Below are 27,760 nucleotides of genomic sequence, written 5' to 3' on the forward strand. Positions count from 1 at the left end.
GTACAGGAACCATGGGCAGAGGCTTTGCCTTGGGAACTCTGCTGGGGGAGGGACTGTATGGACCAGGGCTTGTCCTGGAAGTCTGCAGCAGGAAAGCTTGTGGTGTCCAGCTATGGCTTAGGAGTGACTTGGATCATTTCCATTTGATATTCAGCTCAGTATTTCAATATGCTTTTCATATCCCTTTGACTTCAAATAATTTAAGCATTTGCTTAGTTTTCGAAACACATCATAAATGGTGCTACTTGCCTTTTCTTGTAAACAAGGTTATGTGAGTGTACATTTGAAAGACCAGACTGTATGAATATGCATTTCTTATTTAAATTTTAATACCAAATGTCTATAGCAATTGCTGAATGAATAATGTGTTTGCTGTGCTATTTGCTACCAAACAACCTCTCTCTGACATCAGTAGCAGGGTCAGTTCAAACTCTTGTCACAGAGAGCGTGTCTTTCGAATAGATAATCTCAAGGCATGTTTCTGTTTACATGGAAAAGACAAGTTGAAGAGACTGTTCTATAAAGATAAATGAGTTTTAAATAAAAATTCATGCATTAGTTGAAAACAAATCATAGCATCCTATGTTGTTGCTTCCTGATCACTGTACCATAATATGTGCACCTTAATGTAAATTAGAGATTTGTCTTCCTAGAAGGAAAGCAAGACAGTGCAATCAGTATTTGTACCAGCATAAGGGGAAACAATTTTCTGAGCCCCTGGTGGTCAGAATGTCTAAATGAGCTTGGAAATATATGCCCACTGGCTCTCATTTACTGTGTCCCAAGAGAGAATATGATATCCCTGGTTTTAAACTATATGGATCCCACCCTAGAAAAGAACATGGTTACTACTATTATTGGCAAAATTCAATTCTTTTTGTTGGGGCTGAGATTAAAGCTTAAAATTTCAATTCTGCTCTTACCAAATGCCCCCCATCTCTTTCCCTGGTAATGGAGTGAAACATTAAATGCATAGAAGGTAAGAGAAGTAGATTTTCATCAGCTTTAGGTCATATTTTTACAGTAATTTTTATCTTGAACTTGAATTTTTATGAGAACTTCTAAACTGTCTCAAAAGCACCGTTAACAAGGAAATAGGAGTAAGAATGGAGTCAATTTCCTGAATGTAGGACTATTTTGTGAAATCCTGTCTTCATCTGTGGGATGGTTGTTTAAGAATGCCATTTTCTCATATTGCCAGTAGTAAAAACAGGAGAAAAAAACCGAAGCCTGCCAGGGAGAGTTTTGGTTTCAATGAGAATATTTCAAGAATCCAATGCTCCCTTGGCAAACAACAAAATGAAGAACACCCCAAACCTCAAAATGCAACCTTTCGTGGTAATAACGTAAATTATGAAGTGTGGGAGTGACTCCACATTTGAGACCCTGACTGAAAGCAATATCAGAGGTTCTGTGCTTGCATGTGTCAGCTGTGTAAGCTGGTATGCAGGAAGGAAAGCAGGAGGTTTTATTAATTGCAGCAACCATCTTCAAATTGCTCCATAGGACATGAGTGTCCTTTATGATTCAATGCATCCTCTGTCAGGATAGTTCTGAGATGTGCCAGTAAGCCACATTTCTTCTAGAAGTTGCTAGGCATCAGTCTTACCAGAGCTCACTTGAAATTTTTGGCCAGTGCCAGGCATAGCAGCAGATGTGTTTGTAGAGGAAGTTTTCCAGCCATCAACAGCTTTGCTGAGCTCGTACTTGGGCTGAGCTGCTGAAAAAATGCTGGGCAGAACTTCAAAGCCATACTGTGGAATTCAGAAGATAAACAGGGTCTTTTTGAGCTCACTAAGGGCAACTAAATTTCAGAACACAACAAAGAGCATTGGAGATGTCTCCAACTAGAATTAAAATTTGCTCTCTCAGATCTTGTGTTGCTACTCAGTGTGCAAAAATTGAAGAACAGGAGTAGTCTGAGACAAAGAAAATAAAAATACTGTAAGCCATTAGTAGACTTGAAGGACTTTTGCTTACAAACTTTATGCCAAATAAAACTCAAGTGCTAGTGAAATGCAACGTTGCAAAATTTAGTATCTGAAAATACTTTTCTCACTATATGTCTTCCCTAATAATGTTGTCTGAGGTTCCAGATAGAAATGCTGCAGTATTGAGTCAGTATGATGTGCAGGGAAGTCTGATTATGCATTGTAGTTAGCCCAGCTGTATCTGTACACCTCATTATAGCACTGAGCATCATCTTTTAAGAAGAGATGGGGTTTTACTTTCTAGGATGAGTGCAGAAATTATTTTTGCATGGATCAGTGAAGATCTCAATAGCTGCCATAAGGCACTCTCTGCTTTATGCAGAAGATGCAGGGAGTGTTCTGACAAGGTAAGAAGAGAACAGATTACTGGAAACTGTTCTAGCATAACTTTTAAGAATAAATGTCTTGGTAAATTTTCTTTGTTAAGAACTCTGAACACAAAATTACACAGAGATTGCAGGAAAGTCACAAAAGTCTACTGTAGTCTTACCTACATTAAGACTTTACCTGTTACCTACAGTAAGTCTGACCTCCTGTTAAAACAAATACATACTGCTTGATTGCAACAGTAAGCTAAATACTATTTTGTGGTTTCATTATATTTAGAAATAATAAACTGCATAAGAAAAGCAGCTGTGTGTATTCACACAGTAAATTAATTCTGCTTTAGATTTGAAACGAGAATGATACCCTGTTGGAAATGTAATTTTTTGGGGTATAGCTTGTCAATGAGCACACATGCTCAGTGAGCACCATTTCTATCAACGCTCATTGAGAAACAACTAAAAAAAGGGTTAAGGCTGTGAAATACAATTCCCAGTACTTGTGCAGCACTAATAAATGCTTGAGAAATTATTGTCTGTTAAGCTATTTTCAGTAGAGCAGTATAACACCTTTAGAAATGTTTCTACTAAACTTAAATTCTTTGAACTTTACAGTGTATTAGCAGCTTATAATTTCATCTTTGGAAAACTGCCATCTCTATGCAAAGGAAAATAAGAATATTTGCTCCTATCCAGCATTGTAACTTAGTTCATGCATTTTCTAGGGAAGTATGCTATAGATGAAAGAGCTTGCAAGACCAAATGCTATGTATCCAAGTTATCAATCACTTCTCTGACAGTAGCTTCAGAAGTACAGAAGACACTTCATGTTATCAGTCCTGAATATGTAGGTATGTTGGAACGAGTCCTCACTAAATGGATGTATGTGAATTGTTCAGCTGAAAAGGTCTGAATATGTTTTCCTAATACAAGAAATCCATATGACAACTGCAGTGTTGCATATTCATCATGTTTTCATGTGAAGCTTTAGTTTCCTCCTGGTTTAGCTTTTTCTCCTTGCTGACTCCCCACCCCTTGAATAATGTGTAAATATTTTTCTTCTTGGAAGTCAGTGGAAATGTAGGGATAGATCTGAGATAAGAAACTGGGAGAGTAAGACTAAGCTGAAGATTTTTTGTGTTAACTCAGCTGATATAGACTGGTAGATGGATCAATATATGGTGAGGTGGATGCAGTTAAATATTTTTGTATAATTAGAGGTCAAAAGCTCTCTGTCAGGAAAGACTGGGAAAATGAGTAACGGGTAACTGTAGTGCAGAAACTCAGGACAAATGAGACATTTAGAATAATTTGTTAAGGTGAAAACACAGAATGCTTCTGTTTTCTGGTCATTCATGAGCAGGAGAACTGTAAAGTTAAAATGTTAAAAGTATCCTTGTTCCCTTTGCCCTAAAAGAGGGCAGTGAGAGGGAGGGGAGAATAAAATCTTCCCATCATGTCCTGCAGTTCTATGCATCAAAAATATAATTAAGCCACTGAAATAGCATCATCACAGGTAAACTGTGGACTAGGTAAATAATGTAAATGTCCTACAGTCAGGAAAACCTAGAGACTTGAGTTTGACAAATAATAAAGACAATTTTCATAAAACAGATGAAGATCATACTTGTTTAGGTTAGTTCAAGATAGGTACTCAGCTCCTCAAGCAATGTCACTACTGAAATTTATGTCCCTAACATGTGAAAATAGCATTGTTCCTGTTCAATCCAGTTTCAGAAAGACACAGCAACCCAGAGATAAGTTCATTTGGTGACCAATACACTCACTAGAAGTACCAGTAAGTGTCACAGATAAACTTTCTTCTGTTTGTAGATTGAAGCTCAGTGCTGATTCATTTGTGACAATCACAGGGAAATTCTAGATCAGATTTCCTTGTACTTTGTGAGCAGCTGCCTGTGGCTGCAATCGAATGAGTCCCATGAATCCTGACTCCTGCCATGTAGTACCCAGCACCCCCTGGCTGTTCCTAATACACCCCACAGACCTAAACCCCTCAATTTTAGTTCTCTTAAAAGTACTTTTGGGATCACCAGAACAGGAGAGGATTAAAAAACGTGCGGCCTATAATTCTTAGTTGGTTTTGATGGACTTTTATTTAGAGGAGGTAACAGATACTTCAGAATTGTCAGGACTGTCAGGCTAGGGAGAAATTAATTCTAGGAAAAGGTTTCTTAAAAGCACAAAGGAACTTCCACACAGAGGTTGTTTTGTAGAGCATGCAGACTTGATTTATTTCAGCTCCACTGAACTATCTCCAATGATGACATTTTACTGTTCTTGACAGAAAAATGAGTGCTGATGGAAATGTAAATATCGTGGAAGAAACAGAAGTTCTAACAATTAGTTTGACAGAGTAGGCTTTAGAGATGCAAGTGACTTATGTGTTTAGACAGGGAGTCATGCTGTAGGGGGAGTGCTCCAGGATTACAGTTTTCCCTGTGCCTTTCACTAGAAGATGTAAATGGAAACATAGGTAAGACTTGGTGTCAGCATCTGAAAGTTTCATGATGAGCACCTCAGAATGAAATTCAGAAATTGTCTTTATACTGTTTAACATCTTTTTGCACTGCACACTGTGTGTCGTTCAGTTTTTTAATGTACTAATTTCAGTCATCTGGATGTTCTGAAGTTAAGAGCAGAATGCAGCCACAAAAATTAGTTACTTTTCTATCCTCTACTAAGAATTTTTAGGAATTATTAGGATTATTATTAGTATTATTAGTAGGATTATTCCTGATTATCAGAAAGGGCTGAGGGAGTTGGGTGTGTTCAGGCTGGAGAAGAGGAGGCTCAGGGGAGATCTTATCACTCTCTATAACTCCCTGAAAGGAGGTTGGAGCCGGGGGGGGGGGGGGGGGGGGGGGGGGGTTGGGCTCTTTTCCCAGGCAGCTCTCAGTCAGACAAGAGGCCATGGACTTAAGCTATGCCACGGGAGATTTAGGTTGGATATTAGGAAAAAATTCTTTGCAGAGAGGGTGATTGGAATGGGCTGCCCAGGGAGGGGGTGGATTCTCCATCCCTGGAGGTTTTTAACAAGAGACTGAATGTGGCACTGAGTGCCATGGGCTGGGAACCACAGGGGGAGTGGATCAAGGGTTGATGATCTCGGGGGTTCTTTCCAAACTCTGTGATTCTGTGATTATGCTTAGCATGGTCTCTTTATTTTTGTATATGTGTAACTAAATGCAGACATGAATTAAATTCTCAAGAGTAACTAGATTCTTCTCATGGGACACTAATGAAAAAAAAATATAAATATTGCTCATGATTGGAATTGACAGCTGGAGAAATTGGGTCATTTGTTAAGCTAGATCTAGTAACCGGTCCCAGACTTATTTTTCAGGTGGTATAGAAGATGATTGTGTATCAAAAGAAAAGTCATGAAAAAGAGGCAGTGATGGCAGGGGTGACTGTTACAGAACTTACCATCTTCTGAAATAGAAGGTTGATTTTATTTTTATCATATTGTGCCATCTCCTCTATCTGGTCTGTAATATCACTAGAGAAGTTTCTCTCTTCTTCCTCATTGATCATCCCTTATATGTGGTTGAACACCTTATTCATGTAAATCCTTCTGAAGTGTTCTATGTTGGCCTCATCCCATTGTTAGAAAGCTGGTGTGGTGCCTTTGAGTTGGGATCTATAACTTACCAAGAATGTGCTCTCCTTGGCTTCTTTAATGTGCATTGTGAGGGACCCTTTTAATAGTATCTAATGAGCTGCCCCACAAATGTTCTGAACATTGTCATCAGGCACTTCAGGGTGCTCTGGATGCACTTTTCCTTTGCCTCCATAAGACATTTACCTGAGAATATTTGAATCCAGCAAGAAAAGTGCTCCCTTCTTCAAAGCTATCAGAAGGATGTATATGATTTCTCTAAGAGCCCAGTTAGCAGGTCCTTCTTATACAAAGTGGAGTGTTTCATGCTCACTTTCACCTGATTGAGAAACAGCTATTTTAGAAGTTTTCATGCTAGCACATTAGCTCTGCGAGCACAGAATTTCACTTCTTGTGTCCCCAGATGTTGTTCAGTGTTACAATCAGTCAAGATGATACAGACATTTAATAGAAATCACAGGCGGTGGTAGGTTGTAGCCAACAAAGTATTTGCATTGTTGCAGTTGTTTAAAACATTTGGCATGTGAAATAATAATATGTGGGCTCCATTTTCACTAGAACAGTCTCATTTTCCTCCCAGAACTGAAGTGATAGACATTCTCATTTAAGCATAGGTTAAGTTTGCTACATTTAAATTGGTGAAAATACAAAACTACTCAATGGTAAGAAGAATCTCTGGATATTTCCCTGTTTCAGAATGCTGCAAAGGAATGTTTTATTTTGCCTTAAAAGTGGTTGCAAGTGATTTGAAGGCAACAAGATCAAACACCAGAAGACTATACCAGCATTATAAATGCTATTTCTTTTTTTCTTTTGAGTGTTAGTTACATGAAATGGATTAGCCAACAGAAATAATTGAAGTGAGGTTTTGGATGCCAGCTTACGTATTTTGTTAAGAAGCCTGGCCAACAACAATGGGGTGGGGGAGAAATAAAAAAAAAAAAAAAAAAAGAGGAGAGGCTTCAGCCCCTTAGGCAAAGCTAATCTTGATGCTAATTAATTCAGTGGACCTTGGATTAGGCCCACTTTCCTCAGGGAGGTGTTTGTCCTCATTCTTCACTCCCGGCGTTTATATTCAAACTAGTGTATCTTTCTGTCACTGTGAACAAAGTTACCTTTCAAAAGTCATCTATGAATCTCATCATAGAGACTGACTTTTATCTTAACCCTGTAGGTCAACAGTATGGAAAATAAGAGCATTCATATTGTGCTCTCTTTGACCTTTTCAGCTACACGAGTCTGCTGCATTTTTTTTTCTTTTTTTTTTTTTTGAAAAATCATTTTATAGAAAAACAAAATCACTGCAGAATAGATCTAAGTAATAGAATGTGATTGAAAGTGGGACTATCACCCTTTAATTACCATTGTCAAAAGAAGGTTATTTAACCACATTGCATTATTTATATGTGTATTTTTTCACACTTTTTAACACCATTGTGATTTGTTAACAAAACGCTGCAGAAAAGCTAACCTGCTAGGAGTTATACTGGGGGATTAGCATGTTGCTCACTGCTGTTGGTTCTTGCCACCTCGGCACTGCTGTTCTAAATAATCAGCTGTAACTCCATTTTCCTGCCTTCACTGTGGGACTTGAAATTGTGCTCTAGCTCAAAACCATTTTCTGTTCATTTATATTCCTCTGTATTATACCATCAGAAATTTGGTGCACCTTTGTTAGCTAGATATATTATTTCTATTTGTATTGCATTATTTTGGTAAAAACCCATGAAAATGCAGCTCGAGAAACTTTGGAGATGAAATAAATAATAGAAGGAAGGATATGGAGTGTATCCATCACACACACCTCAGACTGGCCTTGCAGCTTGTGTCCCAGCATGAGAAAACTCTCCATCAGTTTTAGTTACCTCTTGTCACAGACACAATCATTCTTTGGGCAATCCACTTCCACTTAGTGTTGCACAGTCAGAAAAAAGCCTCAATGCAGGCAAGGGGTGTGTGTGCAGTTGATGTTGTGTCTCAGTGCTCAAGCATTTGCTGCACAACAGTGTCATTACCCAGCCAGGTGTATATGACAGTATAATTGAACCTTTTCTTAAGGCTCTTCTGAAAGATTCTGTTCTGTTAGCTCATTTACTGTGCACATTCATAGCACAGTATACATCTCTCACATGGCATTATGTTTCAGTAGAGATTGTGGAAGGGTCACTTCTTTTTTGAAGGGACAACAAAAGATAAATGTCTAAAAAAATCTTTTTAAGTGACTTTGTGTCTCCTGAGTGCAGTGTCCATGCCTTTTGCTGTCTATTTATTTCTCTATAGCTCATTCAATTTAAAATATAGAGAGTGAAATCATCTTCATTAAGAACTTAGAAGGAAGAAGCGATGAAAAATACTATTTAATACCTAGGACTAAACAAAGACTGCAGATTTTGGTCCTTCTCTTTGTTGTTGTCCCCTAACTTCAGAATGTGGAAGAAGGAAAAGAGTAGGGAATGTAACAGCTTCTGTTTGGCACTGTAAATTTACTCTGGGTGTAATATACAGCTCTGGGTAATGCATGAGAGTGGCTGCAGTGAAAGTTACTGGGCTTGTCATCTTCACTGACACTAATGCTGCATCCTTTAGTCCCCTGTTGCTCTCTCCTGTGGGCAGCTGCTCCTATCATGTACTTTTTACAATCAAAGAGAAAGAAAAAGAAAACAAAAACACACACCTGCCCCACAGTCTGCTGTGGCTCAGCAGTGAGCCTGCTGCTTGCTCAGAGATTCCCAAACTATCCCAATCTCTTTGGGAGCTATGGGCCATCTAGCTATGCAAGCTATTAAAAATGCTTGGGTTTGTGGATTTGTCCTTTGACTAATCCTTTCATTTAGATTTAGTCTCTGGAGTTATTATAGAAACTGAAACTTAAGTCATTAATGCACAGTGCTGATGATAGCATGACAAATTTAATTTGTGAATTTATGTTCAGTAAGTAAATAAAATAATACTTACCAAATGAAAAACCATAATAAAACGATTGTCTTCCAATGTATGGGGGCTCCTGCCCCAGCCACCCTTCTTCATGATGTTTTTCTCAAGTGTAAAGAGGATGATGATTCAACTGGCTGCATTAATAATAATACATTTTCTTGGCACATTTCTGGACAGGGAAAATACGTAATAGGAGCAGGCTAACATCAGTACCTCTAAAGAACAGATCTGAGATGGGGTGCTAATTAGTTGTTTTATACCTAAGAATAGGATCATACAGATTTATTTCTTTCTGTAAAATTCTGTGTATACTATTGCATGTTTACTTTGAACATACATTGTTGATAGGTAGGCAATGTCATTGAATTACTTTGACTACATTGAGAAAGGCAATGATTTTTTGCCAATGGAAGATGTTTACTTGCTTAACCATCTTTGCCAGTACTTGCAATAAAAATAGTATTAGACTTGCAATCCTTTTGGACATTACTTATCTTAAAAGCAAGAAAAGAACAAGAAGCGTTGGATTCCCTTAATTTCTGAGCTTTTTTGACTCTAAAAAAAATAAAACTAGGCATGTAGCTACATAATCTGACTGAATGGAATGGCAGTGAAACCAGCAGTCTTTCACCTACTGGACACTGGAATTCAGTCCAGACTAGGAGAGTCAGGAAGTGGTTACAAGGTGCAGGAGCTTGTGTTAGTTACATGGAGTGGCTCTGAGGTCCCACTGGCTCCCACAGGGGCCTCTGCACTTTTGCAGGGCCCCCACCACCTTCACCTCCACTTCAGGTGCCAGCTGCAGAGACAATCACTTGAATCATCACTGCGGTTTTTAGAGAAGAGCCTGTCAGAGAGAGGAACTGCAAACTGCACACATGTGCACGCACACACACATCACACACACACAGCTTTTTTCCTTACAGATGCTGTTTTTCTTCTGCTAAAAAGATGGTACAGCTGCTGCCTTGTCGGTTTTTTTGCCACATTGCTGGGTACTATGATTGCATCTTTTTCAAGTGTCTCCTTCTAAGCACTGGAGAAAAGGCATTTCTAAATACATTCAGTTAAGGAATTATAAGTCAAAAATCTATTTATATCCATTCCTTAAAGCTGCTTTGGTATGTAAGGCAAAACACCAGAAGTGATGAAGACAGATATTGATTATCATACCAAAAAAGAGCTGGAAGAAAACAGCAGAAGCTGTACAGCTGAAAATGTACCATATCAGCTCCTGCAGGGTATTTTCATTCTCAGCACTGCTGCTGTTCTTTCCCTCATTTTTATTTATTTATTTATTTTTAAAAGTTTGTGTTCTCACCAGGATAGAGTAATGATGTTTGGCAATTACTTTCTGTAAAAACGGACTTTGATTCAACATGATCTGCTATGCTGTTACAGAGTAGAAAACAGGGCAAATTAACTTAGTCATAGTAAGGTGGAAGAAAAATGCAGTAATGATATTTAAATAGACAATGACTTTATCAACCCTTTCTCATTAAAATTGTTCTTTAGCAGCAAATACCTAACCTAGAGTACAGTTTTTCACTCCTTCTGCAGTCTCACATTCTTGCAGGGGGAATTCTCTCCATCAGCATTTGAAGAACCACTGCCACAAAGGTTGCAAGACTGATCACAGGAATTTTGCTGTCCTAGGTACTGCAGTCCACCTTCCAGTTGGTTTTTCTCTTAACTTCAATATCTTCACTTCAGCAGAGATACCCCCAGTTCTTTGTGGTCGTACGGAGGCCTAATTTCCACACTTGTATGTGTGCACAAGGATGGACAAATATAAAATGACAGAGTTCAATACTGTTACTACCTGTTAAGATTATTTTGGTGTGAGGAGCAGTGAAAGATAAGAAGGCAAATGTTTGCAGTTGCAGTGCCGGGATCTCCTGGAATGTGAATGCCAGGCATTCCCACAGCAGACAGGGGGTGATGGGGTGGTGGCTAGATGGAATATATGTACATCTGATTGGTGCCTGGTAGCTGAAGTGGAAAAACAATAGATAAAGAAGGAACCTGTAAGAGCCAGAGGATCTGAGAGAAGCTCCTATGAGAACAACAGTTTTGTAGCTTCCTTTCTGCTGTTTTCTTCCTAACTGGTAACTCAAAAATCTGAGTTCTGTCTAGTTGCTGCCCTAAATATGTAGATGGAAAATCCACACCAGATATTTTAGTTACAAGGTTTCCAAGAGAACACCAACTAAAGCAGCAGCAAGGGAAAAAGGGGGCTGCCTGTACACTGCTTCATCAGCTGTATAAACCTGTCGTGTGTAGAAATCTGGTCTTTCACACTACTTGTCCCAATGGAGGGGTGAGATGAGCAATTATTTTCGACTAATGGCTAGGAAAGTCATTGCTATTGTAATTACATATGTGGGCAAGAACTGCTCCTCTCCACCATTCTCTCCACAAATATCCAGTCCTGTACAGCAGTGACATGGACCTCCAGGCAAGTTATGTCATATCCTCTCATATGTCAACATAGGGTGCAGCTAACTGGGGCCACAGTTCTCCAGGCAGCACTTCCCAAAGTGATTCCACTGCTACTCTCTTTTCAGAGAAGTTGTTATAATAACTTGTGTTCCAGCTACTTGGAATGTGCAGTAGTAATTGAATTATACACATGCTATGGCAGTTGTGGTTCCTTTATTATTTCTTTGTAGTAATTGTTAGGATTTTGTATTATGTTACACCTGGCACAGACTCCAAGAGTTGGTAGTTCCACTTTGTTAGTAATAGCCTCAACAATTGAATGTGTTTTGATTGCTATCTTTGGAACAAAGGGATTAATTTCACAGTGTGAATGTTTTATTTCCACTTTGCCTTGTTAGAGTTGCTGAACAGAGAAGGTATAGAACAAATGAACAAACAAGAAAGGTTGAACTATAACATTTACAGTTGTGTAAAAAATTGAATAAGAGAAAAACTCTGGCTCCTTCTTGCCTTTTCACAGAAAACCATGGAGTTGCTGTCTGTTTATATTGTTGTAACAAAGACCTCCAGTTGTCTGAGGGTCTTTAAGAAGCCTAGATTTCTTCTCTGAGCCTGTTTCCTGCTGCCCCCATGTGCAGGCTGTGCCAGTGGTGAGGCAGTGTGTGTGTTCCTGATAGCTGCACATGTGCTCACACCCCTCAGTTCCTGTGCTCACATAAATAGATAAACACAGAGCATGGCCTTTGGTGCCACCCCAGCACTTACATGAACCGGAACAACACAGTCCACTCTTCTCCAAATCATTACAAAGTTGTATTCAGTGTGTTCCTGGGTATGTACCATACCAAACACATCTTTATAAACTGTCCTGATTCACAGTCACTCTCATATTTGCTGAGCCTGCAAGCTGTAGCTACAAAGCTCTGTAGATGCAGTGCCCCCGTTCTTGGACCCTCCATCTCCAGCCTTTTTTCCAGTTTCTACTCCTTTCTTGCCAGCTACTGCAGCTTGATTGAAGTTCTCACTTCCTCAGATGTCTTAAGCCATTCACAGGATGGTAAGTCCACACAGAATCCAAGCCCAAAATCTAACCTGTTTATCCTGTCTCCACCCTCACATATTTCCAGGACTAAATGGCTGGTTGAGCCTGAAGTTTGCTTGTGACTCCTACACACAAGTACACTGGAGAGCAAAGCTACACAGAAAATAGGTGGGAGCTTCATAAAACTGCAGTTATCAGGCACAGGGCAATGAACAGAAGCTTGTTAGCATGCAAACAGACACGAGTTATTTCCCTTTTGTATTGACCCTACACAACCTCCCCCCCCTCCCCGACATCTTTCATGTTAGCTTCTCACCAATCCACCTTGCTCATAAGCATTTCTTTGCACATTTTCATAAGCTGCTTAAACAACCCAAAGATTTTGCACACCCCCAATAAAAACAGTCTCTGAGACTCTTGTTTCTACCCCTTCTTATCAGTTCTTCATGACTTTGCTTCAATGGCCCATCATTCAGGGCCTGAGAGCTCTATCTTTGGTATTGTCTTCATTATCTTCTTTTTCTTAGGGTTTGTGTATCTAGATGTGATGTATTGCTTTTCTGTCTCCTCTCTTTGCTTTTATGCTGAATAACCTTTAACTGGATCCCTATCAAGCCAAATGTCCTTACATGCCAGGTCGGGGTTTTTTTGTTGTTGTAGCAGCAATTCAGTATCAAGCCAATGTGAAATCATAAATCTCTATGGATGGTGAGCTCTGGCTAATATAACAAAATGCTGTATGCACACTGAAGATATAAATTAGCCTTGCCGAATGAAACAGACTTATTATTAACTTTACTATTGAACCTTTTTTTTTTTTTTGTCTCTGCATGTCACTCTGAGCTTTATGCATACATCTAGTAGGGAAAGAGTAAAGCAGGGCACAGTAACATATAATGCTCAAATTTTTAATACGTACCTATGATAGGACTAAAGTCAAAAGCAGAACCAGGCATTTGTGTCAGTGACAGCCGCTGGTCTATGAACTACAGGGGAAATTGCCCCCTGGGCTGTGAACTGGCTGTGTAGAAACCCTTTTCTTTGGTTTCTACAGCAAAGGATATGGTGTCATTAAAAACAGCCACTAGCAAGTAGAGCAGTAGCCCTTGCATTTGTAGGCAGGCAGAAGGACCAAAATGTAAGAGCACAGAGTGAATAAGCTGAAGAGGAAAGGAAATGAGTTTGAATGTTACCTGAGTGGCGAGATGGAAGAACGGCAAAAGCGGCCGAAGTGCACTAGGAAGCTTTTCAGTTCAAGGTCATAAATATGAATCTTTCCCAAGCTGGCAGTGACCAAAAGCCCCATCTGTCTGAAAGCAACATCACCTAGTAATGACAGAGATTGGAAGCAGGAATGTAGAAAGACATGAAAAGCTTTTGAAAGTGCCCTTGCGGGCTAATACTCTTACTCCAGTGAATAAGTCTCTTGAAGGCAGTGAGTCTGTGGTCATTTATCTGGTAGGCTTGCTATTCATCTCCTTTGAGTGTAGTGTAAATGCACTGTATTAAGGTCATGATGAGAGCAAACCTAAAACGTTTAAATATTAGAAATGATTTAGCCAGCTCTCCAGCAGGAAAGTACAGACTATTGCAAGTGGAAACACAAAGAGAGCAGGGAAACAAAAAGATAACATTTGGAAAAGACTGGGATCTTACAAACAAATCTGTTAAGGAGGAAGGACTTTTTGATGGTGTATGACAGCTTTTCTTTTGCAAAATAAGCAGAAAATATTGAGTATTCTTTAAAAAAAATAATTCTTTGTGCTTCTAAAATATTTTACACAGACAAAAAGTAAGAATGCACAGAAGCAAAGTGTATAGATTGTTCATAATTCTAAAATGTTGATTAATAAGAAATTGTGATAGGACAGGAAAAGTCATGCTGCTTCTTTTTCTTACGACTGAAGAAGGAAATACAGAGAAAATTGACAGTAGAGAATAAAGGATTGGAATGTTTCAGGATTCAAACATAAAATTATCCAGATTATCTTGCCTTGAAGTTTTTAAAGAAAAATTGAGATAAGGAGGAAGAGCTTGCAAACAGTACTGGCAAATACAGACATTTGTTTGCATGTCACCACTGAAACACCACCTCACCTCTGTGCCTGTTATGAGGGTCTAAAACCCAATTTGAAATCCAGATATCAGTTTAACATTTACAGCTTATTTCTTTACCAGAAAATGGAACCTCATATCTGTAACATAGCATTTGGAAGTTTGAAATCTGTATATGAAATAGGAGACAGACTTTTCTACTTGCCTTCTTTTTACCAGACATGCAGAGAAAGCAGTTAAAAGCTTTTGTTTTTTTTAAGATAGTGCTTTAACTAATAGCTGAAAAAAATTCACAATACAATACTGACATTTGTATGAAAGAGGATATGGTGCTGCAGATACTACTAGGTGGAGATTTTACTGTCCTGTTGCTTTTTGCTGTGTTAAGGGAAGGAATCTTAGTTTATTTGTGAAGTGATAGAATAGTTCATGTTGGAAAGTGCTTCTGACACCTGTCTGATCATAGCACAATCCTAACAGGTATGGGGGCAAGGAGTGGTACATTATGTCCTTGAAAGCCCCCACCTCAGTAAATAGCCCCATTCTTTCTTGTTTTCTGTGTGCTTCAGAGACAAAACCAACACACCTTAAAGAGAAAGTCAAGGAAATGTAGCTTATAGCCTGTGTTGAACAGGAATATTCTTGGACTCTTGGAAAGGATGGGGAAATTCCTAACATACAAAGTTGCAATGATAAGGGATTGGTAAATCTTAGCTGTAATCCAGCTGAGTTAAAACCTATTTAAATAAGCAGTGTATATAACCACTGACTGGAAAAGATATGGGAGATTCTCCTCCCAGTTTTACATTTCAGTATCTTTCAGAAGCTTCAAAGCAATCTTGAGAATTTTGTTTTGTGGATTCCTTACAGTATTCCTCAGGGTATTTCTTCTTTGGAGATGTGCACAACCTGTATTTGCCATTCTATTTTCCGGACAGCAGTGTTGCTAAGCTTTGAGAAGAGGATGTTAGCATTTTTAAAGCCTTTTTTCCCCTTTTTATTATATGAAACAGTGTTCTTGAAGGAGTCAAAGTTCAATTCTCCTGCTGCATTACAATGCCTTTCAGTCTAATATTAGCGAGTCCCATTTTACTTTGTAATACGAAGCTTCACTTTGGCATTAATTTCATTCGGAAAGCAGCTGTGCTTATAATAGATTCCTTTTAAGCAAAATGAAAAATATACATTTATCAAATGACTTTCTCCCAGTAAGGCTGCAGCAGTCTTTATTGCATCAGAGTTGTCAGCAATCAGCCCATCTTTCTGAATAAAGATGTGCCTAATCAGAGAAGCAGTCTTTATATCAAATAAGCAGTAAGTGGATTCTATGGTAGGTGGACAGACAGACACCATCTCAGCTTTTCCAGTGTGATGGATTTATTTGTGCCCACCACACCCAGCTTTAGCAAGGGACTGGTAGGGAATATTTCCTACATGGGCATAGCAAGTGGCGTTATCAGCATTGCAAAGTGTTTTCCTTTGAGACTAAAACCACCTTATTACAAATTAAAGTTATTTGTATTGTTGTTGTTGTCTATTTGTTCGGGTTTTGTTGTTTGTTGTTTTTTTAATTAGCCTCAGCTTTCTCTGCTGAGATTCTCTCTTTTTTCCTTGCAATGTGGTTATTTAATGACTCTGATGGTTCAGCACAGGTTTGTTCTTTTTGTCTTTATATCCAAAGCAACGTGTAGCTTGTGTTTCAATATTGGGTGTTGTTTATACTACTTGGGAAAATTCTAGGTCCATCTGAAATGTTAATTCAATCATAAATCTGTTAGTTTAGTTCAGAATATTCTGTGAATCAGAATATCCATTTCTCTGAAGAGAAACTTGATAATCCTGTCCTTTGGTTACAAGGGGAAACAGTCCTTAGTCACTTGATTCTTCTCTGCCTAGTAACACTTTAGACATAAAATAAAGCATACTTTAGCCTTTTTAATAGTTTATTTTCTGGATTTCAGAATTCTGGAGACTATAATCTCTCCTGTCCTTGTACTAAGCATCTTTAGGGAAACTTAATTTTGCAGGAGTTGTGATTCAAGATTAGGCTGTCGAGATGGGAAGGAAGTGAAGACATTTTCACTTACTGCTGTTGTTCAGGTTTTAATGTTTTGAACCCTTCCCGTTCCACAAGACTAGAAGTCCCACTGATCATATTTACACATATATGACAAAATCCATCTAGAAGTGTCAAAATCCATTTGCAACTGGTTAACTAGGACAGTGTAACATCTGCCTATAACATTTTTTCCACAGATATTTTAAATGACACTATTATTTTGTTTTCTAATGTAAAATGATATCAGGGAAATGACACATGATAAACAGTAGTGGAATTGAAGAGGATTTAAAGAGGAGAACTCAGCTCTTATTCTTTCCTTATCTGCCTACTTGCCAGTTAAGATCAAGCCTGATCTGGAAAACAATTTGAGTATTATTTAAAAGCCCAACCTAAAAATTAAAAGCATATAGTGAATCAGCAATAAATGGATCAAAATAATCAAAATTGCATCATATTCTCAAGGTTTCAAATTCTGATGGTCAGAATATTTTTCACCTGACTGCCTTGTTCACAGTAGGTATAGAGGTAGTGGATAGAGATGCCCCCAGTAATACAGCCACTACTATCAGTGGAATTACACTGCTTAGAAGTCTCCACAAATGTATTGGCCTAAGTCTCTTTCATCTCTTTAGAGCTCAGAATCTTGCTGTGTTTAGGTTTGTGTGTGCTTCTTAAGCTTTGCAAGAAAGTACTCAGGAATTGCAGCAGCACCTGTGTGCCACCTGGGAAGCCCCACAATTGGGGTCAAACTGTCTTCTGGGTTTTCCTATACTTTAAAACTCAGTTAAGATCATATCCTGACTTTTCACTTGGCTATGTAAATGAGTAGAAAGTCAGGCAGGGCAAGATTCAGTTAAGTTACAGGATTTACCTGAAGCAGCAGTGAGTTCCCAAGCTATATGCAAAACTTCAGCTAGAGCTCCCTCCTCAATGAGCTCCAAGTCCTAGAAATAAAAAATGGAGTAGAGGGTGGGGTGTGAAGAAATTCCCTTATCCGAAAAATCCCCAACCTCTTTGCTTATACTTGTTTGAGACCGGCTGATCTACTTGTTCTCACCTCTTCAGGGAAGCTTCTCTTTACATAAGAGCAGAGCCACTTGTGGGAGTCACTGCCAGCTGGGATTCTGATGAACAGGTCCATCAGCAGCTTTGAGTGGTCCTTGACTGATATGCACTCCTGATGTTTTCCTGGAAGTTAATATGCATTTACAATAATTGTGACACTGAAGTTCACACTCTTTTTTTTGTCTCAGGAAGGGAAAAAGTGCCAGTAAAATTTTACCTCAAAAAGTATTAAACCCAGAATTCTGTCAGCATTGCATTATTAGCTCTTACATTAAGCATTTATGGCAACTACAAATTCAGTCAAGCTCTTTGAGGCAGTAAAACATGTAATACATGGGGGAGACACCAAAGCCAGAATGAGTCCAAATGCTTTTTACAGACAGAAAAAAAAGGGTTAAAAATGTATGGCTTGCATGTGGCTACTTGTAATATCACATATTACATCTTAGCCTCTTAAACTAGAACTAAACTCAGTATCAGCCCTTAAAGCAGCTTCATACAGTTTATGGTCTGCAAACTCAGTTGAAGAACATAAAATTATATATTACAAAATTATGGCTAAAATCTGACTTGATTTACACTCTAGAGTCACTGGTGTTCAAGAGGTGGCAAATCAGAGCAGAGTCTGGCCCTCTTAATGATTACAAAATTATTAAGTAGCAGTAGAACAAAGAGAGCTGATTCAGAATGTGACTGTGAATGTGCAAAGCCTGACAGTACAGAACACAATGCTATACAGCAGGATAACAGAGGAGAACTCACCTGCTGCACTTCAGGGCCTTTCTTGAATGAAAATTATTTATATGGATGTTCTACAGTTTCCCTGTTAGCCCTAGGGAATGCCTTTGCACTTGATTAGGGAACAAGATCCCACCTTTATAGACTCAGTAAGATCTTTACATGTTTAAATACAGATAATTAATCCACATGTTTAAATACAGATAATTAGTCTCAGTTCTCTTTTTTTTTTTTAAATAGACCCTTATTTGTGGGGTTTTGGGGTGGGTTTTTTTTTTTCTTTTCTTGTACCACTTGTTGATTATATAGTTTAATTTTCAGTGCAATATGAAATATGTTGATACACATTTTAAAACTGATCTTAAAAAGGGAGTTGGGAAGTCCTTCACATCTCTCTATGTAGCACCGTGATGAGATATGAGCTCTGGACTAGTTGGGAAGTAGCTCTGTCCTCCCATAACCTGTATAAAGGATGAGCTTTTGCTTGGGCCCAAGTATCTCCTCTGACAGAAGCTCTTCTCTGAGCTTTTCAGCAGGTGAAATGAGCTGTGCAGAAGGCTGTACTCAGCTCACAGGTATGTGCTGTACCCTGGGATGAGGAAATTGGTGGGAATAGTTATCCTGTCATTATTTGCAGTGTCTGAAAATTGCATGATGACCCCTGGGACTCAGTACATGGTTATCCATCATGAGAGATGATGGCCTACAGGCTTATTTTAGTCCTTGTTTCTTTGTTGTCCTAAAAGATGGTGCATTCTGCCAAATACTTACATGAGTTCAGCTATATAGGTGGGTAAATATAGCTGAACCTTTATATTTTTTCTCTACTGTCATGGATGAAAGCTTGGTTTTCATCATTACTCAACTGTAACATGACACTGGTCCAAGATAAATTTTGGTATAAGTGTATTCCACCATATATGGAAAATAGTCCAGTGCTTTTACTTCTCTCTCTGTTGGAAGACTTGTTACTGACTGACTGTTTCAAATTATTACTCTGGAATTTCCCATTTGCCATATCTGTAAATAACCCTTTCTCAGAGAGGTGCTGAAAAGACAATTCAGTTGCTTGTTTCATGGAATTCACACCCAATTAGAAATAGAAATAGAGCAGGTATATTAGTGTCTGATTCCTCTTTTCTGTCATGTGCCCATCCTGTGTATGGAAGGAATAGAAAGGCAGACCTGTTCATGAGTCTGGCCTGCTACTGGCTGAGGGACTTTTTATGAAGCCATTTCAAAGCTGTTTTGTAGGCAACGTGCAGCAGGTTATTCTGTGTCAGGGCATTATACAGGGAATGTAATGGGAGCTTACTGTGCATATTTGTTTGTGCCAGGCTGTGCTCCAGTGTTGAGGTGTCAAATTCACAGATGAGAGTCTTACCTTTAATTGATCTACTCTGCCACAGGTTAAAATTAAACACACCCCTCCCACCAAAAAGCCAAACCAACCCTAACTGCTGGTTGTGTTCCACTCTGATGCACCAGTTCCCAATGACGTTGTCTCACTTCACTGCTTTCTTGGAGGTGGGGCTTAATCTGTGAATCTCTTGCATGATATGTTAGAAGTGATTATCTGAGGCTGAACTGTCAGGTTACCTGGGCTGTCAGGAAGTTATTTTCATAAGCTATGTCTTTGTGTTGATATTTATGGACTATAGGTTCTATGCTTTGTTGGATTTTACAACTGAAAAGCTAGGTGCAAGGTATTTGATTTAAATGCTGAAAATGGAAAACTGAAGGTGAGGGTAAATTACATTCCACACAAAGTTAGCATTGTGGTTACCTGTAGAAGTGTGGACTTTTTTGTTATATTTCTCTTTGGTCCTTTATTCTTACATATTTATATATATATATATCTATCATATATATATATATGATTTTCTTTTGCCCAGAAACTGCCTTTTCTAAATATGTCAGTGACTGACATATTTATGCCTAGTAAATTACCTGTGTTTTGTTTTTTGATCTGAATACTACCTGAGCTAAGTGAAACATACCTTCAGGGTGCTAAGAGGTTTCCCATGATCAAAGATTAGAACTTTTTTAAATTGAGTTTTTTACAGTGCAACAAGGTACCAAACACTTGTTTTGCCTCCTAGGAACTTTAAAGTCAGTTTTAAAGCAAGAAATAAATAATGAGATGAAAACAGATTATTTATTTTTTTCCTGTTGTGTGCTGTCCCTTATACCAACATTATGACATCAGATTATGCCTGATCTGTGGGAACATGGTATATTTTGGATTCCAGGAGTGTGACAGACATTTTTACATTTTCCAAATTACCCTCAGATGTAGTTCTTAACTGTTTTCATTGTCTGAAAAGCATATTTTATAACTGTGGGACTGTTATCTTTAGGTCAAATTACTGTCTGCTGAAGCATGGCCCAATTTTCAGTTTTAACATGAGTCCTTGTTTTGGTTGTGAAAAAAAAATATAAAAACACCCATTGACTGTGAGGTGTTTATTTAAGTTTTACTAAAGAACTACTGATTGCAAGGTAAGGACACTGTAATATTGAAACTGCCTTCTTTAAAAGCATTGTCACTTATGCGATGGTATAAAGGTTGAATTTGTAGCTGTGTAACTATTGTGTGGGGTTGCTTAGGTAGTGCTGCTTCATCTGCAGATACTTTCTGTTCTCTCTCTTAAAAAAAAAAAGTCCTGACACTTTTACATTTCAAGACAGTTAGTCTCTAGTTTTTCACTATACCAATTAACTGTGAACTATTAGAGAAACAGTAAGCCATGAATCATCAGCTACAAGTAGGCAGAGTTTAAAAGTCAAGAGATTGGGCATTTCTTAATCTTACATACATTCAGCATCAAAGTGAATAAATCCAAGGTTAAAAAGAAAGGCTATCACATTCCCACTGGTTTAGAAAAAAAAAACTTTCTTTCTTTCTTTCTTGTTCCTCTGGTAATCCAACACAACAAAAGAAAGGACCTGATTCTGCAGTCCTCAATTCCTACAAAAAGCTCTTATTCCTATTATCAGTCACACTAAGCAGAGTATAGGATGAATAGACATTATTCACAGTCTACAAATAAAATTCACAGGAACAAATAGCCTTCTGTAAACTTTTAGTTCGGTGGAGAGTCCTCAAGAAAATGAATACTCTCATTTCAAGGGTATTATGTGTGGTATTATGTGGCAATTCAATTAAGAACCTTTGAAACCTTTAAAAGCTTGTACTCTGCCTAACTATGAGCATATAAATAGTCTTGGGATTTCATGGAGTTCCTTATCTCTGACAAGTCAAGCTGGAGTCCCTGTACTGCTGGGCTGGTGAGAGGCTCTTCTGCATCTTGCAGAAGAAAGGCTGGAGACATTTCTGAGGTCAGAACTGAGAAACAGTTTCACCAAGGCAGTGTCTGTAAGTCAGGATTTTGACACTGTTGTAGAGCATTTCACTCTAGCAGGTCTCTTGCAATGGAACAAGCTTTCAGAGCAGTGGATACTGAGTATGCTCTGCTGGGTTGGGAATTTCTGAAAATTCTAATTGAAGTAGGCTCAAATTCAGATTTCTGCACTTCCTCACAAGATCAGTACGCAGAGGTAGGCTGGTTTATTCTGGAGAGTATTTTTCTGTAGAAAAGATACTCAGCAAAAGTGACAGCCTTAAGGAGAAAAGAGTAAGGGAAAGAATAATTCAAACCTAATTTTGAAGCATTTTCAGTTCTTAGAACATATTGCACAAAAAGTTCAAAGAAGCATTGTATCTGTATTTGCTTGATCTTTGGGAGGTAGCTCAGTTGAGAGGATCTCCTTGTTCCATAATCCATACTTACTTTGCCAAATTGACATGTTTTATAGCTCTCTGTGTTAAACTAACAAAATATTCTGTCCAACACAGAAATAGGAGGAAGAGTGAATTTAGTATTGAGTGTATCAGAGAAATATCTTTAAGTAGCATCCAGCTAGATGCTTTCCACAGCAATGGTAAGAGTTCTAATTTTGTGTGTGAGGCATTTTTAGTTTTGATAGTAAACATTTCAGACAATTCTAGTGCTAATGTACCCAAGGCCAGTGCTGCTGCCTTATCATTACTTTTTCTTTCTCAGCCATTTTTAGTATTGTAGGAAATCCTTGTAGTGGTTCCTTGCTCAAATATTTTCAAGAAAAAAAAAATAATCCAAAGAAACACAGGAACTGATAACATTCTGCTTTCGTTGTTTTTCTCAAAGCAGTCTGTTGACCACACAGTAACACTAAAGTAACACTAAAGCTTCTGATGTGTTCAAATATATTAAATAGGAGAATTAATCAAATTCTGCTCTGTCATTAAGAATAATAAATAGCTAAAAATCCTACTCTGTTGGAAATGTAAAATTGCTTAATTTAAATTTCTGTATCAACAATGCTGAAATAGAGGAAGCAAGTAAAGTTAGTAAGTGGCCTGGTAAGAATCATTATGTGATCTAGTTCCACAGAGAGAAAATCAAATGTTGAAATATAGTTTTATCTGCATTAAGTTACTAATTTACTATCACATTAGTTATGAACCAAGATGGAAACATTTTTAATTCCTGATCAGAATAACAGTAATTAGACTAGAGACTTGAAAGGACCTGAGAAACTGTTCTGAATCATCCACAATCTTGGGGCAGAATGTTGCAGTCTGATATTTCCTTGCAGTAAACTTCCTTCAAATGATACATTTTTAAATCAAATTTAAAAGAAGAAAGAATTTCCTTCCCAAAAATCAGAAATGATCTATTTCTCCAATACCCTGTGAGAATATTTGTAATCATTGCTACTTAAAAGTTAAATCTACAACAGCATTTCCTCTATACCCATCTTCCTTTCACCTGCAGTAGGTGAGATACAGTTGGTGTGATGTCCTTCTATGTTCTGGAAGGGTATTTGCTGAATATTTTTTCTTTTTTTTTTTTTCTACTTATGCAACTTTTTTTCTTGATTTTTTTTACATTGCATAGATTTCTTTGCTGTTATTTTTTGGATGGAAAGTTCAGCAGCTTACAGGGGAAAAAAAAATAAAATGAAATTGTTCCCTAAGACCTTACAGTTTGGACCTTTAACTCAAACCCTTTCTGTCTAGTGAGAACCTTCATCATCTTACTCCCCAATTCATACCATAATTACACATTTTTTTAAGCAGTTAATGCATTTTACTGACAGAAAAAGTTGCTGTGATACAAATTTGGTTGGGGCACTGCTGGTGTCACAGAAAGATTTTCTTTTCTTCTCTTCTGTTGAGGGATTTTCTGTCTTGTAATGATACAATAAGAAACTGTATTTTAAAAAGCAGATGCAGTTACACTTTACATCAAAATTTACATTACAGTTTTAGCAGTTTCTCAAGAGTGTTGGTAGAGATTTGCCTTAGATGTAGACTTACCCACTGCTCTTCAAGGAAGCAGGTGGCTTTAGCCCATGTAGCTCTAAAACACAATTTTCTGGTTTAATAACAAGCTGATGCATAATGATACTCTGAGAATTAAAAAAAAAAATCTGTCATCCTCTCTTCCTTCTCCTCCTGGGGTGGTGTTACTTGAATTGTTTGAGCTGTAACAATTTGTAATAGGATGGTGTGTGTCATTGTATAAACATCATACACATTTCCTATTATCCAGAGTGCCAGAAAATTATAGCAATGTCACAGTAAATAGAGAAACTGAACACAAGAATTTTCAAGACACTGAAGATACTAGGAAACAGCCTCAGGGGATGTTTTTCTGATCCAGTCAAGACTCAACACTTGTTACATGTGGACAAAACATCAGATGTTTTAAAAACTCCCTACCAAACCCCCCCAAAATCTCAGCCACAAAATGTAATGAACATGGGTCCTGTAGTTTTTCTTGCAGCTGCTAGAGCAGTGAGCTATTTAGTAGGACCTATAGAGCTAGAATTTATCAATACAGTTTTGCAAAGACAGTATATTACTATTTAAAACTTTACCATGTCTCCATGGAACTGTCTTGTTATGAAGCACCACTATGCATTCCATCATCACCCAGCCAAATCTATATTCCAGTACATTAAAATAGCTGAAAATGAAAAATTGGTTGTCAGTTCTGTTTAAAAAGAAGCAAGCAAACAAAACCAGAAGCCAAACAGAAGAGGTAAAAGTGCAGTCAGTAGGAATTCTGCTGCTGTTATCAGTGCACTGACTCCCAGCATATATAAAGTTATCTTCTTGCTGCATTTTCATTAAGTCAGGTCTAGTACTTCTTGTTTTTCTTTTTTTATTTTTTTTTATATTTTTTCTTTTTAATGTTTACTTATTTCAGTGATGCAGTTTGTAGAACAGCCCCTCAAATAGCAGAAGACAAGAAAAGTGACCTGGCGTGAGAAAAAGTTGTTTAAAAGCAGGAGGATGGAAATATTTCTTGTTGGCTTTCCCAAAAGCAAATGTATCATATTGCTACTTCCATAGGGTATAAATATTATTATAATGTAAATTAGCACCTGCTTTTCTCAGTGAGGAATTCACAGCTCTGGACTCTTTCTGTGGGTTCTTTCCAGATACAAACAGGCACTGGATATTCAAGTAACTTCTGAGTTCTGGGCAACCGTTGTGTTTAGTAATGACCTCTGCGGTTTTGTAGAAGTAAAGCTGAGGCTGAAAAGGAGTGAAACATCCCAACCCATTGTTCTTGACATATTAAGGATTAACCCACATATTTTCCTTTGTGGTTTTGTGTAATTGTGACCTTACAGAGAGGATTTAGAATTTAACCATGTTCTTGAATATGAGGACTCAGTGACAAAGTCTGCCCTTCCGCTCATACAGAAAGCAAACTCCAAAGTACATTTCAAATTGCCTTGTACTGATACATCAAAACATGAAAATAAATGTGAAGCACAGAAATTTTGGCCCTCAGGGACAACTGTGCAGTCATCATGGGTGCTGCAACACTTCCCACTGATGCCTCATGGGGTGAAACTGTTTGCAAGTGCTGACTGACTGTGGAGAGGAGGGAGTGGCAGTGGGTTGTGAAGACAGAATAGGGTAAGGGCTAGAATGTGTTAGCATACGAGCTGACATGCAGGTATCCCAGGGCTGAAGCTCAGTCACTGAGTGCATCTGGCTGTAGAGATATGAGTGTTAGAGTTGCTCTTGGTCTTTAATCGCTGCTTAAAAGGAGACTGCTTTTAGAGCTAGAGAGATAAAGTAGGGGGCAATCTGATCTGGAGATGTGATGTAGATCTTACCACTCCTTCTGCTTTTAAAGCAAATATTCCCTCAAAAGACATAGAATCTCAAAGGCAAATTTCTATTTGCTAGAACCATGAAATTGGAATACACTTGGTAAGATAATCAAAAGATTGTACGTTGCAGAGGTGGTTGTTTACTCCATGCTTTCAGTCCCACAGGTTCATTACATTTAGTCAGATGATTTGGAAAACTCTTTATCCTTGTTATTTCTCACACTTTGTTTAATTTAGTGATTTCCTTTTCTCTGCTTAAACTATAGATTCTACCAGTCTGATTCTTGCCCAGTGCAAAAAAAGCTCATCCATCCACCCTCACCCCCAGTATCAGCTTCATGCAGAGGAGGATCCATCCAGTCCTTGGGTGGTTCCACAGCCAAAAAAGTGTAACAGGTACCTTGCATCAGCACCCATTCATTCACACTTTAAGGGAAGATAAGATAATCATAAGAATTTCTCCATTTCCAGATGGAGACCAGTGACAAATTGTGTTCCTCAGGTCCATACTGGGACCTGTACTCTTCAATATTTTTATATCAATGATACAGACAGTGGTATTGAATGCACCATCAGCAGGTTTGCAGATGACACTAAGATGAGTGGTGCTGTTGAACTGTTTGCTTTTTATTGGCATACAAACCACACATTATGAATCTCAGCACTGCTGGCTTTTCCTGTGGGGTAAAAAATATGACCTGGTTTAACTCAAGTCTTCAGCAACGTTCTTGCAGGGAAAACCAGGTTCATTCACAAGTATATGATCTGATCAGCACTAAAACTAAGTAATTATTTTTAAAGCTTAAACATACCATCAAAAAATTGTCGGTTCCATGTTACTTTTCTTGACCCAGATTGCCAGTGGCATAAATCAGTATACATGGATGCTTCAGCTGAGGGTCTAGATGCTCTCATCAGCTTAGCTGTGTGCTGGACATGAACGTGTAAAAGTAGACTCCCAGACTTTTTGAGGCCATAGAGTTTGCCGCAGAAAAAGTGAATGTTACAAAAAGTTTTAAGTCCTGTGCTGTTCCTTCTTTTTAGAAGTGGTTCACTACATCTCCTAATCACAGTGCATTATGTTTCTGCACTCCAAATGCAAATCACTTAATCGCTTTCTTAGTGACAGCAAGCCCTGTCAGCAGTAGGTACTTTGAATGTGCCAATAAGATTTTTAACTGCTTTGAAATGGTTGCAAGAGACACAGTTTGGGGAGATCACCATCAGAGCATTCCATCAGAGGGTTGCAAAAATAGCAGAGCTTTATTTCCAGCAGCCTATATGCAATGAGCTAATAAGTGATTACTGTCTTTGTGTCTTTATGTTTGAGGACTAGGTAGAACATTTTGTTCTGTTAAGAATGATTGTGCCTTCTCAAGGCGTGTGAGGTTTCATTAATATTAATGAAGCTTGCATGCACACATCAGAAAAGGTCTTATACCCTATATAATCACTATTTATGTAGGGAAATTTAGCTTCATCATTGTCTACTTACTAAAAATAAGCCATGTGCTCTTGATTTATAAGTTCTGCCTCGTTTGTGTTATGGTCTTGCTGTCTGAGGCTGTGTAACTACCTCCTGCTCATTCCAGAGAAGGAAGCTAACTCTGACTTACAAGAAGAATGCCCATTTGTCAGGGGTCCCTCTGTCATTTGGAGAATCTGTGAACAAAGAATGTGAAAGCTTACATATTAACACAGAAGTTCAGCACTTTTTATTATTACTTTTCCATGATTCTTGTTCTTTTTTTCAAGTGTAGTGTAAAATGCCTTGCATGAAGTTACAATGGAATTTAGAGAGCAAACACAATTCAGAGCACTTCCCACACTGCAAGTGCTTCTGACAAGTCTGTTCCTTTCATTCAGTTCGAACCAGTGACTCAACAAGATGAGCTTTTATTTTTAATCATTTAGAAACATTTCCAAAGAAGAGATGAGAAAGGTTTCTGCATTTAAAGAACTATAAACTGTTCATGAACATCACAAGTTCTTAATATGTCATTACATGTAGTTATGTATATGCCTACAAAGTAAGTACTTTTTGACAGTTTAATTCAAAAATAAACACCAACATTTAAAATGCTACCTTTTCTATATGCAGCTGAATACCAGCCAGGATTCAGAGATACCTGGAGTAGAAAATCAAATGACAGAAACATCTGAAATGTGGTCTCTGTATTTATCCAAGCACTTTGCTCACACTACCATGGCAGTGGTAAAATCTTTTTGCATTATTTGTGTCTTATACTTGAGCAGCTGTATTAAAAAGCTTACAGGAGCAACCTG

The sequence above is a fragment of the Calypte anna genome, chromosome 13, assembly GCF_003957555.1.
Source record: "Calypte anna isolate BGI_N300 chromosome 13, bCalAnn1_v1.p, whole genome shotgun sequence".
Classification (NCBI taxonomy): Eukaryota; Metazoa; Chordata; class Aves; order Apodiformes; family Trochilidae; genus Calypte; species Calypte anna.